General features: G+C 30.8%; 1 long non-coding RNA gene across 1 annotated transcript; it reads left to right on the forward strand.

The window, feature by feature from the left end:
* Nucleotides 1-6,794: 6,794 nt before the first annotated feature.
* LOC143074548 (uncharacterized) lies at nt 6,795-8,728 on the forward strand. The gene is made up of 3 exons (XR_012977930.1): nt 6,795-6,957; nt 8,091-8,162; nt 8,612-8,728. It is a non-coding gene; the product is annotated as an uncharacterized LOC143074548 (long non-coding RNA).
* Nucleotides 8,729-15,378: the final 6,650 nt, after the last annotated feature.

Raw genomic sequence — 15,378 nt, forward strand, 5'->3', positions numbered from 1 at the left:
ATGAGTACATCATTTACATATTACACAGAAATATGCATACTAAAAACATACAGAAAAATAAAATAAAGAACAAAGCTCAGATTATAATGTAGTATTTCAATGTGTTGCAGATGAAATGATTCAACGTTGTTTTAAGAATTCGATATAATTCATAAAATAGTCGGTACTAATACTAATAGTAAATGTTAGTGTAAAACAAGCACATCTATCTGAACAGTTCCTGATAATCTGATAAAATAAATTTCCAGTCTTTTAGTCATTTCAAACTTATCTATTACGGTTGCAGTTAACTTAGATTTGTGCATCCAATGTTCAGAATTTTCAGTAGTTATTGACTTCCTGTGAATATAATATCTTACTGAATTGTCTGCAAGAGATTGTCTGAACTGGACATTCTTGTGAAACACTGAATGTGACTGAATAATGATTTTTAAGACTTTTCAGATACCATTACGACCAATAAGACCTTTTATGACTAACATTCATTTAGTAGTGTAAAGATACTTTTAAAACATGAAATTGAGATAGAAGACGGTAAAGGAGCAAATAGGACAACTCGACCGGTACAAACGCAGAAAATAGCCCAGCGCCAATAAATCGGTCTCAACGCACGGACACGACCTTATGCTTGCCCCTTAACAATCAGTTAAAATAGAAAGGGAAGAGGACACAAAAAACAATCCCCGAAGACTAAAAATTATATAAGATAAAAAATGGAAGACGTTTGGCTGAAATTTTTGAGAAAATCTGGGAATTTTGTTCAAAATTGAGTATCGAAAAATTACAAAAAACGGAAACAAGTATCATTTTGGTTGTCATAAACACAGATACATGTATTTTTTCAAATTCAAGATATTTGATCACGAAATAGGTTACTTTAAACAACTAGAAACATCGCAAAATATCAGAAGAAAGGTTTGACTGAATCGAGGATTTTTAATAGGATTAAACATGAAATGTTATTTTTGTTCAAATCTCTTAAATCAAACACGAAAACGTAGCCTTTTCTATTCTGTGTGAGATTTTTTGTATCAAAATATATTTTTTTGGGGTGGTTAGGCCGGTGTAATGACTCCTTCAATACTGATGAATTATAATATACATTGCACTCAACTCCCTTTATATACTTTAAACTTTCCATTGTGTATTGAAATTATGTCTTTAATAATACTTTTAAAATGGACATCCGGTATTATAAGCAAATATATACTCATAATATCTTAAAAATGAATCCTTTTTTGAAACAAAAAATCCTAAATCCAACTTTTATGAATGAAATACACATATATTTTCAAATAATGTTTAACGAGTAGCACGTAGCAAAAGATCTCTCAACCCGAAATATAATGTAACAAAAATGAACATAACAAAAGAACAGAGAGAAGTGCTATAAGATTCAAACTGCCTAATGAATACAGGTAGCATTTGTACGAAAAAATATAGAGGATAATTAGATATACATTTGTACATAGATATATTGTAATTATGAAAATAAATGTCAATTACTTTTAATGGAAGTTTATTGCCTTCATTTGCTTTTTCTATGACAAACGAGACTGTTTAAGTTGTGGGTCCCCTTAGTTGATCCCCTGGGTTGATGTTACAGGTGATAACTTATGAAATATGTGTTAAATAAAAAGAAGGGAAAAAAAGAAAAAAAAAACGCACCAGACAAACACAGAATGAATGTTTCAGACTTTGGATATGCGCACAAATGCAGTGGAAATAAACATGTACCCTGTAAAATGTATAATCCCTAGGATAGTTGTATGGTTTCTTATTTTGTGGAATTTGTTGTTATACAAACCGTACAAATTTCGCGGCCATATAATAGTGTGACGTCGCCGTCGTCATCGTCGTTGTTGTAGTCGTCCTTGTCCAGAATCATTCGGTTTGAAGACTATTACTTACGTATAAGTGTATGGATCATTATGAAATTGTACCACACAATTCAAGATTACAAGGTAGCTTTGGATCGTTTCGATTACTAAGTATGAATTACTTATTTCTTTACCAATTTCAATATTAATGCGGTATATTGTACGATTTTGGGGTTTCTTTAATATGCTAAATACACTTGTGTCTTTAGATTCTTGATTTGAGGCCCCGTTCTTATATAATGTCACATCTAGGTAAACAAGCTCCAATATTAAGATTTGATTCGGTATCAAAAATTGACTGCTTGGGGTTCTATTATAATCCAAATTTATCCCCGTATTAAGACATTTGATATTTGAGGAAGTACACCACTAATTCATGGTTCCATTACTTTCTATATTAAATTCCTCCATTTCAACCAGGCACACCTCTTTCATTTTAATTTCAAATAAAGTGGCAATCATTGCATGTCAAAGCAACACTTTATGGTGTCTTCTACTGAAAAAATCAACATACCTTTAATGGCATATAAGAAAGAACTGGTTCCCGGAACTTCGGATGTACCAAAACAGGTACTTCAGATCTGACAAACAGACAAAATGTACCCTCTTTTTAAAATTTAGTGCAGTTTTTTTAATATTTAAAATTTAAAGTCCAAAAGTGTTCTACAATAATTACCAGTCCTTCAGCTTTCATTTGGTGCCAAAAATACCTACATATCCTACATTCTTTTGAAAGTTACACTCATGTGTAGGAACTATTTTGCGTTAAATATGTACTACTTTCTGGTAAGTGCTTTCTGGCCGGGAACGAATTAGTGGTGTTACACCTATAACAGAACCAAACTTCCTATATTGACTTGAGCATTACTTTATTTCATTCTATGACCTATTTGATGCAATAAAAACATATAAAGCTTTAGACCAAATACTATTTTACCAATTTTAAGCTCAAATTAGACTGGTAGTAATATATAGGTTATTCAAAGAAAACTGCATATGGATATTATATTTTGACCAATATACTTTTTTATTCTCAATATTATTGTTTTATTTAATAATATCTTTTAGGACGGCTATGTGCTTACCAATAGTCATATTTTTATCAGAGGTTCTTTATCAAATAAAGATATATTAGTCCAAAGTTCAGACATAATTGAGAATATTGTCCCCCCTTTTTTCTTCAAATTTGAAAAGGGCATTTTTTTTTATATAAACCATACTTCTGTGGTTAAACATAGATTATTAAGAGCAATTTATATATCCCTCAGATAGATAACTTGCTAAACTGGTTCAAAATTGCATGTAAAGTAAGATTTTGGAATTCTTATATGAGTATATACCATTTGCCTAGATTGTAAACGGCTACCATAAGAAAAACAATAAAACCTAAAAAAAATCATAGGATTATTTGACCAAGAGCCTTTTTGTACCATACACAAGTCATAATATACATGTTTTATTGATTTCAATCAAAAAAAAATTGCAAAAAATGAACTTGGAGTCAAGTCTTAACTACAAGCATGTTGTATGACCATAAAAGGCTAAACTATCTTAGGATGCCAATTTAAGAGCTGAAATTTCCTTTAAACAAAATTGTTAACCAAAAAAAGATGACTGAACATGATTACTAAAATCAAATTTGACTTATTTTCATTGGAATAGGTACAACTTCTAAAAATTGGATTTCTGATGATTCTCTGTAATAGGAAGTACACCACTAATTCATGGTCCCATTACTTTCTATGTTAAATTCCTCCATTTCAACCAGGCACATCTCTTTCATTTTAAGTTCAAATAAAGTGGCAATCATTGCATGTCAAAGCAACACTTTATGGTGTCTTCTACTGAAAAAATCAACATACCTTTAATGGCATATAAGAAAAAACTGGTTCCCGGAACTTCGGATGTACCAAAACAGGTACTTCAGATCTGACAAACAGACAAAATGTACCCTCTTTTTAAAATTTAGTGCAGTTTTTTTAATATTTAAAATTTAAAGTCCAAAAGTGTTCTACAATAATTACCAGTCCTTCAGCTTTCATTTGGTGCCAAAAATACCTACATATCCTACATTCTTTTGAAAGTTACACTCATGTGTAGGAACTATTTTGCGTTAAATATGTACTACTTTCTGATATGTGCTTTCTGGCCGGGCCCGAATAAGTGGTGTTACACCTTGACAATGATAGGTTAATTTAAAAAAAAAAAATCTTAGATAAATTTACACCGTGTCAAACACCTACAATGTATGCTGTTTCAAATATATTATCACAATCGAACCTCTTCTTACAACCATCCATTGTTTTTATTTGAAAATACAATTTTAATGCACATTTACGGATGTAGTCAATTAAAATTTAAAGGTGTAATACCACCAAATCATGATACGTCACATCCGGTTGCATACGAAAGTAGGTCTAAAAAAATATTCCCTTGAATTTGACAGTTGTAGAAAATTAACCCTGCATTTCAATGCTTTTAAATTTTTCTGAGTCATAAACATGTATGTTGGGTGTCTGAAAGCATCACTCTTTTTTTATTTGATGGTCTTATAAAATATTTTGGAAAGTTAAGGTTACATAGTTACCAAAGCAGGTAACCAGTAAATAACAGTGTAAAAATTGGGTTGTTTACTTCCGATGCCGGTTACTTTCTTATATTCAATGAAATGTAGTGTGAAATTTTCACTGTAGCACTGGAAAGGATTAAACTTTATTCATGCAAAGTATTTCTTTGGTTGAAATAAAGGTAAATACTGTACAATTTTTTTATAAGTGCCAATTTAACAAAGACTAATAGGGGAAATCAATGGTGGTATTACACCTAAAAACAGATTAAGAGTCAAATCTGTGAACATGCATTTGACAGTTAACATTACTTTCAATGACGTTTTGTATAAAATAAGACAGTAATAACAATTTTGACGTTTGATACACTGCATTACTGTCTTGTTTATCCATGTACATATATTCGTATATTATTGATTCTGTGTAGTTCTATGTTCAAAACCATATAATTATGGATTAAAAGTGCTGCAGTCTCATGATACAGATAACACCGGATTTCAAAAACATAACATACAGAATATAATATCTTAAATATGCCTATCTTTTTTTTTGTCATCAAAAGTTGATCAAAGGTAAATAGAAAAATGAAGAAACAAAAATGCTACGCAAGAATAAAGACTTAGTAACATCCCGAGTAAACTCAATTTAATAATATAGATATATTTTTATAATACAGTCTTATTAGAGTCAACAAGAACTGTAAATTGTACATTTTACACACCACTGACCAATTCACAATTTAATTTTTAACATCTAATATGTACTTAGTTTTTCATACATTCAACATGTTCAGTATATTCAGTACAGATACTTCTTCATTTAACTATTCATTAGGGTATGCATTCATTCGATTAAGTAAAAGCTCGGACGGTAAGAGTAACTTTCTGTTCTTCATTCTTGTCAGTTTTTTGTGGATTTGAATGATACATTTATATGGCTATCATTTAATAATGAACAATTCTATCTTCGATTTAACAGTGTTATATTTATTTTTCTAAAAGTGTTAAAAATACAGGATTTGAAAATGATTTACATACTATTTTATATGATTCGACATAGGTATAGCAAGGTATGACAATTTAAGTCGTTAAGTTATATCGAAATTAAGATATCGAATAAGGCCATTACATAAATTAACAAAAAAAAAAAAAATAAGTTCTTAAAATATCAGACTATCAATTCTGGCTGAATTACTATTTATTTTAAGAGCTTGTCTATGAGAAAACCATGCAATATGCCAAAAATCGTCCGGAAGCTAGTTTTTAAATGTTATGTGACATGTATATGGAAGGCTACCATGTAGGCACTCTGTGTACACCATCAAAAGTAGTAATTTTCTTTGACAGAATGGAAGTTAAACATGTTTTCACCTGCACAAAACGGGTTTTACTGACAAATGACATGAATTGGCATCATGCCAACTTTTGAAAAATGATTGGTACAGAGAGGTTGATGCTGCTTACTGTTTTCAAAATTTAATAATTTGCAAGATAACACCTGAATTTTGTTTCTGTTTTGCTTTTTTTGTTTCATAAGGTTGATAGCTTCAGAATCTGTAAGCTTTTGCTTTGCAAATAAGTATTAATGACATTTTGAGCATGTCAAAAAATCTAAAATTTTAACGAAAAAAAAAGAAGAATTCAGACAGAATATACTATTTACTTGTAAACAAACTCCTGAAGTTTATCTAAAAGTTACTGGTATATAGAAATTAATTAAAGAGAAAAATTATAAACACAATATTATTTTTTTAACATCATAATTGAGAAATTCAAGGGTTTTAGATAAATTTAATTATCAAAATATTTTTCCTATCTTAATCCAATATTCATATACTATAGTATTCATCAGGACATTACAGTTCTAATTTCAAATATTTATTTGGTAGATATATTTGATTTAATAATTTCAAACTTAATCTTAAATTTCTGTCTCTACAGAAAAATTAAGACAAAACCTGCATGGTGCCCCAGTAAAACATTGATTTACCTCCCCTGATTGTACTCTTTAATGTTTACATTGGAGACAAAATGGAACCACATCTTCTGCTGTATTATTTCATAGACAATCTGTAATTATGTAATTAATGCATAACTATGCAGTATGAGAAAAAAGAATGAAATGAAATGTACATTTGCTTATAAATCTGAATGTGGACAACCATTGCATTATGCTTCAAATGTCCTGTGTATCCCTTATAACCAAATGTAACAAACCCACAAGTACCCATTTACGTAGTCTTGGGTGTAACTCCATGGACTATGAACTACCAGAAGGGCTTTTAATACTGTACAGAAGTGGGATATATTCAATAGACTGTTCGTCGTGTGACATTTACATATGCCCGAAACACAGGGATGATTTTGGAATATATTGGAGGCGTCAAACAAGAAAGTGCCAGTCACCTACACATCCAAACCAGAGTGTTGCAAAACCAAGCAGAGGCATACCAGCATCAGTATGCAAAGAGCTATGGATGACAAAGAGAATATCTCTGCCAGTTGGTTCAGGTACAAATTCCTAGTATGATTTAAAAGTGTGATAAAATTTCTTTTTTTTAGATAAAACTTTGTATGGGAAAAGGGGGGGTGGTTATACATGTAAATGCACTTCATGTGAAATACTCAATTTAATAAAATTATTACAAAACATTAAATGTCATGCATAAAAAAATATTTGGGAGATATTCTGAGACAATTTTTTTTTGGGGGGATGGCTACATTGACTATGCATATGTCAACACAGATTGGTACAAATGTACATGTACTTGTTAACAGTTAAGCTTGAATTGGTCTGGCAGAAAAAATCAGTATATATGCATGGCAAAGAAATAAAAATGTAAAGGAACAGTGCTGATATTCATCTTATAGTCATTGCTTAGGCTATATGTATCAACACAGATCAACAGAAACTATCACCACACTGCAGGTGTAAGATAGCCCGAGCACTGGTTAGATCAGAATCATTTGAAAACTGACTCACAACAAATGTGAATTAATGAATTCAGCCATCAAATAATATTGATAAAAAAAACTGCCAAATAAATCAAAATTTTCCGATCATAATTTAGTCAACAATCACAAAGAAGTTTACAAAATGTTACGCACGTTTAGCATGATTTGACTTCCACAGGGCACTTTAAGATATATTGAATTTCCAAATATGATATACTAGAAACATTTACATACATGTAAATACACATTAATTATCAAAATGTTTGCATATGTACATGATCTACAAAGTTTATACATGTGCAAGCTTATATTAAGGTCCCTATATAAAATAATTATACAATGCATGATTTTTAAGTTACTGTACATGATTTCTTTTTTCTACTTGCATGATTAAGTAACATTTTTCCTTTGTTATGGTATGAATTGTTTTAACTGAAAAATTACTTGAGACAAAGTTTGTATTTTATCTTTCAAGCCTACAATTTATATTTAAGTTACTACATATACTCAATGGAAGTCATCTGCTTTAGAATTAAAATTCTAGATCTGATCTAAAAACAGTTAACTACAGTTTTTATTAGAATTCTTTGTCTGCACTACCTACTTATCTTTGGGTACTATGTGTAATATGTATAATATACATATATACATATATATGCATCTTTGTAAAATATTTCTCTTTCTTTTAGGAATATGTTACTCTTGCATCAGAAAGTATCCTGTATCTTAAGACAGCAAGCAGGCTTTGATAACTGATATTGGTATGTATATACTTGTAGAATAAAATGTCATTGTGCACCTCTTGTTTAGATTTTTTTTTGTCCGAATCATTTTTGGGGGTTTCCAGAGGCAAATCATTGACATTGCATTTAGTTCCTGTTATGAAGTATGTTAGTGGTTCATTTCATCTTTAATTGATTATTGTCTATTTGGCAATCATACCACATCTTTTAATGTTTATACATTTCACATTTGACTTAGTTTCTAGGTCCAATTTTTGCAATAACCTGGATGGTAACTTTATGAGATTTTGCACAAACTATTCTGTTATTGACACAAAATCAAGGTCATATGCACCTTAATTTACATTTGGTTTCTTGTTGGTCAATATTTTATTGGCATTTTAAAATAAGTAAGTAGAATGCTAGCTTCATATGTGTAATAATATTTGTATTTGTAATGTTTGTAATATGGATATCACTTCTTGTAGGTTGAAGAGCCATTCCCAATCTTGCATAACAACAAAGGTTCCTTGACAATCCTCTCTGTAAGATATGACGAGCAAACTATGGAAGAAGTACCAAGGAATGGTGACCATGAAACTGATCAGTCAATTTCTGCACCGAATAACCAGTTGTATCCATGTCCTGATATGTCTTGCTCAAAAGTGTATACAAAATTATGTTATCTGGAAAACCATTTGTCTTGGTAATCATGTGTACAATAATAAGAAAGAAAATCAGTTTGACTCTATTAAAAAAGCTTGGGCTTCACAGTGTGTTGCTGTGGAAAGAGAACACAAAGTGCTTGTACAAGCTACAGCACCTTAAACTGTTTTGGTTTCTAACAATAAAGACTGGGCATTGAAAACTTCCAAATCTGTCAAACGTTTCTCAAAAAAAGTCAAAGACAACATATCTTTAATACATCAATATTTTAACACAACAGGTAAACGACCAAGTTTTGAGGATATAGCTGAAGAATTAAAAACTAAAAGGGATGATGATGGGAACAAAGTATTTAAGCAGGAAAAATGGCTTTCCCCATCACGAATAAGAAGTTTGTTTTCAAACTTTGTGAGAAAGAATGCACAGTCTATTGAAATTCATACTGGTACTCAGAAAGAAACCAAGAATGATGAAGATCTTCAACAAGCCCTAGCTGAAATAGATGCGTTTGAATATCATGCTGACGTGGTCAATGTTGCTTTGGCATCTGAAAATGATTTTTTATAAATTAAGACAAACTATATTGCTGTATTATAACACAGATATTGTTGTTCACAATTATCCATTTTAATTGTAATTCACTTGAAAATAGAAGATGTATTTAGCATAATTGATAATGGGACACCTCTCCTGGTATGTTAATTCTCCAATTGATATTGTCAAACTAAAAGCTGGAAATACTTGATTTTTTGCTAATTATTTGACTTTTGCCCCATTTTTCTTTTCCTCTACTGATGAAATATCAAACAAATGATAATTTAATAACACAAATTAGTATGAGTATGTTAAAAGTTTTATGTGAAATAAAAGGAAAGTAACTAGGGACAAAAACAGCATATTAAAAGTAATGATAAAATTTATAGAATCATTTTTTAAGTGTTCAGAACAGTAAACTTTAGTAAGCATGGTAAGTACAAACAAATGTTGTGTTTGGATAAGAAAAAATTGCAATCCTCAAACTAAGGCATGTAAGTAGGTAATAAGTGTTAGTGGTCTTACATTGTTCTATTGATTTTAACTGTTGTAAATATTACCATGGGAGATAATAAGAATTACAGAGGACCAGATTTATCTCTTTGTTTTCACTAATCTTCATTTGATTACATGCAGGTTGTTATTTTATGTATGTCAAACACTATATTATTTATTAGTTTGAATACGCATTGTAAACTGAAAACAGTTTTAAATAAAGGCACTGGAGAGTATAATATTTAACCTGTCAATGGGCCAATGCTACATTAAGGGAAATACAAAAACTTATAATAAAATGTTAGGGTCACTTATGTTTTTCATGTTAAAAAAAATCATACTTTCTGTAGAAGAGGGGCGAGTGATATCAGATAGACATGCCCATCGAGACATTTTAAAAGAATTATTTAATTTAAAGTAGTCTCTTGTATAATCTGAGTAAAACCCTACTTCCAGTGTTCATTTTTAATCAGTCACTGTTTGCTTTATTGAATCTGGAATTTTATCAATTTTTCAGGTTTAAAAAAAAGGGGGGATAGTAGATTGGAAATATTTTTTTTGATATTCAAATGCAAAGCCAAATCTGTTCTATGGTAGCAAGTAAGACTTGAATTATTGTAAAAAAAGCAAAAAGAAAGAAATAAAAGTGTTATCTTTGTATGTACAACCCTATGAACTTTGGCATTTTTTAGAAAATAGGAAATTTGGAAAATTCCAAAATTTACAGAGTTATCTGCCCTTGGGTAACTTCAATTTTTTTTTTCATGGCAGATATGGCTATGAAAAGGTCTTTGTATTATGTTTTACAATTGATGCCACTTTTGTTGATGATATGTTTATAAATACATTAAATATTGTTTCAAAATATGCATATTTTGTGTATTTTCTATTGGTTTTCATCCGAAAATTTCCAAATTACAGGTGGCGCGCCCTACGGCCAAGATATATAAATCAGATCAAAACATTATATTTATTTACAGTAGTTATGGTAAGTTTAACCTACAAACAAGATTTCATAAAGATTGGCAAATATTGATTCCGGACTATTTTGCATGTTTTTCTCATGGACAGGCTCTTACTGTATATCTCACTGAAAATTTTAAAGAAATGCCAGAAATAAACCAATATCGTTTGAGAAATGCCTCTTGCAAAAATTTACAAGTTCCAAAAGCCAAAACAGAGCTTTTTAAGAAATCTTTTATATATTCAGGATCTATTTTATGGAATAACTTACCAATATCCCTGAAAAAATCAACATCAAGTACAAGCTCATTCAAAAAAGATTTAAAAAAAATTACTTGATGGAACATTAAGAAGCTGTGCGTTTTTTATTTGCATAATAATTTTCACACACTTACTCAAACTTATGATATTGTTGATGCCAATTCTATACATGTCATATATGAATTTGTAACTTTCACCTGTTTTGAAAATTGTATATTTCATAACAATTTTTATTTCATTATTCATGTATGTGTGTCTGTTTGATATTTTGTAATTGTTTGTTATATTTCATTGTATTTCATGAGGGCCTCAGGGAAGATTAGCTTTATAGCTAACTGTGTAACCCTCTTTAAATAAAGAATTATTATTATAAGGGGAGGCATCTCCTTATCATAGTGGTTTTATAGCTAGCTAAATCTCTTACCTTACTACTGACTTGTAATTATGTTTAAAAAATAAGGATACAAATACGAATTTCTGTGAACTAGGTTGATTTATAAAAGCAACTAATACTGTGGAACAACAAAATTTCCACTATAAATATTGCGTGTTTGACACTTGTGTATATATACTTTCTTCTATGCACTTCATTTAATATTTGATACATTGTTGCCTTAATAAATATTATGTTTCATCTCCGTATTTTACATGGTTATGACATGTGATTTATCTGTTTTGAATTGTAATAGAATGATAACATACTATTGACTTAGTTTGCATATCTACAAATCAATTAATCAAAATTTAAAGCTCTAAACTATAGTAATGCAGCAAAATGTATTATGTTGCTGTTTAATGTAATTTTCAGGTATTATGACAACATCATAGAAACAAGTACCAACAGTGAACCACCGATCATCGGTACAAAAACTGATACGCCTAATCAATAAGGAACGTGTACATAGGCATCTACCACGAGAGTGTCAACACTCACAACAACAGTCTAGTAATCACGTAAACGAATTTATTTGACCACCCAGCCACCAAGGCCTCTATATATAGATAGTCACTTGAATGAATTGATCTTGTTTTAGTCTATCTCAATCGGTATATTGTTTTATGTATCCGGTCTTTCATTCGTGTAATAAACAATTATTCTGTTTAGATATATAGATTTTACCACTACATCGAGTGAGATACGATATTTATCCACCCGAGACAGTTAAATATATAAAATTGAACTGTCAAGAGTAGATAAATATTGTATAACACGAGATTTGGTGAAGGAATCTGTTTCTTTAATAATCATTAAACATTATGATGTTAAACTCATTCCTTTTTTCTATTAATCTGCACAAAATATGTGTTCTTTTTATGCGACGTCATCAAACAAGGTCGCCTTTTTTCATGACGTCGCAATAGGAACTTCAGTTGAAAGCAAAAAACACTTGACGTCATAATTGAACTTTGACCAAAGAATAACTGAGATCAAACGAACCACACGTTGATTAAAGAAAAATAATCACCAAGTAAGGAAGATGATAAATGATAAATAATTAGGGAAATTATTGGAACACGATTTGTTTTCTTATGTAAACACATGGCTACAAGTAACCTATATATCTATTACAAAAATGTATTACGTGAGAAAACATCTTTTCAATAATTAAAGAATTTGAATTCTGAACGCAATGACCATTATAAGGGAATCAAATTGATTAACAGTCAAAACTTCAACTTATTAATGAGAATTAATTATGAACTATTATTAGTAGTTTACTGTTATATATTTGTTAGATCTTTATGTACTGGTCAAAGACTAAAAACCCGAGTCACAGTAGTTGCCATAGAATATTCATTTTTTATAGAAAATCAGTAATGTTGTGTATCATGTGTATCTATAACTACATTTGGGTTATTATATCATGTATATATAAAACAACTACTAAAATAACATGACTGCTTCTAGAACTACATTTTATTTAACTCAATTATTTCATAGACATGATCGATACATATACATAGAAAAATATGAATGATATAAAGCGGTAGGTTAAAAACTGCGTAGTATTAATAATCCGTTAATTGATAGAAGATAATATAAATAATATAAACACACATAAAATGTCAAAACACTATAGTTTATCCCTGCTCATCCCATACGTGTGTGCGTGATAAGAATTGTAAATGACCTTGTAAACTGAAAACAAATATAAAGGATATACATATATATATATAGAAAGACAAGCTGCAGTTTCAATTTTATGCAAGATCAGACCTTGGTCACATTTCGACGACTAATCCTTTCTGTTGATTTTGTTCTCTTATTGGATTTCGTCGCGGCATTGTCATTTGATTGCTTTTGTTTTGCTCCGGTGATTTTGCGTACACATGTTGTTGTGTGCTTACCTCCGTATTGTCAACTGAATGTTATCATTTTCGACTGATTGTTCATACGATTTTGGCATTTGAGTAAACTTTAATTGATCGTATGCCTTCTCCATGTGTCCCTTGTCGGTTGAAACTTTATACATGAGTGGTCCTTTATGCTCGCGAAAAATTCCTGCTACTAAGGTATATTTTCTTCTATAGCCATAAGCAATAACTCTGTCGCCTACTTCAAATTGTCTGTCCTTCTTATTATTCTAATTTTCGCAAATTTTTCCGAGCTCTTTCTAACGGTGTTTCGAAAGTTTGGTTTTAACAAATGAAGTCTATGTCATAAGTCCTTTCCTACAAATGGTAAATTGGTACCGTTAATGTTATAATAGTTGCTGTTATCGATTTCATTTCGAAAACCCCCCATCCACAATTAAAAACAACATTCTGTTTATAAACGGTCCGGCGTAGTCTATATGGATTGGTGCCATGTAGTTTCGGACCACTCCCTTGGGTTTTACTCTGTTAGTGTTGGTGCTGTCTGGTATTCAATGTCACTGTCTATGCTAGGCCACCAGACATGTCCTATGTGCAACGTCTTTTGTTTTACCACTACTGACTGAATTCCGTTCCTAAATATAATCAGAATTATGTCTCTTATTCCCAATTGTTTATTGTCGGAGGACATACATTGCCATATGCATGTAAATATATTTGCTATTATCTTACCTCCTATACATTTCTAGGAATACGATTGGTTAAAAGCGTCCTCGTGGAAACCGTGTATATCTAATATTAGGTTATAAAAAAGAAGATGTGGTATGATTGCCAATGAGACAACTGTCCACAAGAGACCAAAATGACACAGACATTAACAACTATAGGTCACCCTACGGCCTTCAACCATGAGCAAAACCAATACCGCATAGTCAGCTATAAAAGGCCCCGATAAGACAATGTAAAACAATTCAAACGAGAAAACTAACGGCCTTATTTATATAAAAACAATGAATGAAAAACAAATATGTAACACATAAACAAACGACAACCACTGAATTACAGGTTCCTGACTTGGGACAGGCACATACAAGAATAATGTGGCGGGGTTAAACATGTAAGCGGGATCACAACCCTCCCCTAACCTGGGACAGTAGTATAACAGTACAACATAATAATTAGTTGGGAGGCGGGGCTTATTTCATACACGGTTAGTAGGGGAGTTACGTCCCTTTATATTCCATATAAGGTAATAAGGAGGCGAGGCTTATTTCATACATGGTTAGTAGTAGTGTTACGTCCCTTTCGAAAAACAAAACAGTACTGAGAAAAAATCTTAAAGGTTTCAACAGATGATGACACATTTAAATCTAACAAGTTTTCATTGTTGGTATCTGTTTTTGTAGGATCAAAGGAAGTAGTTTCTCAATCATGTTAATGCTAACTGTATTGAAGACTTCCTCATTTTGATAGGTCACTAGTCTAGATTTTACACGTTAAGATAGTAGGCAAGATAAATTCGTTACATAGTATGCTAGTGACGTAATACGGTATATATCGGGTCAGTAAATCCATATGGAGATTCGAACTTCGCTCTCACCACATATGGAATTTACTGACCCCATATATACCGTATTTGATCACTAGCACACTATGTAACTTATAGTTTCCACGACTCGTGATCTCTGTTGCACACATTAACAATCATAGTACATTTATTCATTTAAATATTATCATATCAAAATAATAAAATATAATCGTAGCAGTTCACTGTTCAAATCTTATACTCTCATTTGTGCGAACTATTTTCAAGATCTTATATTGTCGATTGCCAACCTGTAACAAAAGAAACTATAGGTTAAGTTGTTCAGATAATGAAGTTGAATAAACATTCTTTGGTAAAACAAATAATATAGGTAAGAGACACGTAATATTTACGCCTTTAAAGTTATATATATAAATTTTTTATGGTATCTTCTTAACTACATTGAACCGTCAAATAGATAACGATTTACGTCTG

This window comes from Mytilus galloprovincialis, chromosome 5 (genome assembly GCF_965363235.1).
Source record: "Mytilus galloprovincialis chromosome 5, xbMytGall1.hap1.1, whole genome shotgun sequence".
NCBI lineage: Eukaryota > Metazoa > Mollusca > Bivalvia > Mytilida > Mytilidae > Mytilus > Mytilus galloprovincialis.